Source organism: Haliaeetus leucocephalus, unplaced genomic scaffold (assembly GCF_000737465.1).
Source record: "Haliaeetus leucocephalus isolate CR32 unplaced genomic scaffold, Haliaeetus_leucocephalus-4.0 Scaffold697, whole genome shotgun sequence".
In the NCBI taxonomy this organism is placed as follows: Eukaryota; Metazoa; Chordata; class Aves; order Accipitriformes; family Accipitridae; genus Haliaeetus; species Haliaeetus leucocephalus.
In genome coordinates, this window is record NW_010973133.1 from 1 (window position 1) to 240 (window position 240).

Genomic DNA, 240 nt, shown 5'->3' on the forward strand with positions numbered 1-240 from the left:
TCGCACGAAGGACCCTTCGCACGCTTGCCCCCCCCTCGCATGAGCGCTCCTTGCACGCTCGCCCCTCTCACACGAGGACCCCCCTCGCACGTTCACCTCTCCCGCCTCACACGGCTGCTCATGAGGGTCCTGTGGCCCCGCACGCTCCGGGGGGGAGCCCCCTGCTCACTGCTGTGTTTCTCCCCCCTCTGCTCCCGGGACGGTGCAGACGGTCTGCACGAGCGTGAGTCTGGGGGGGGG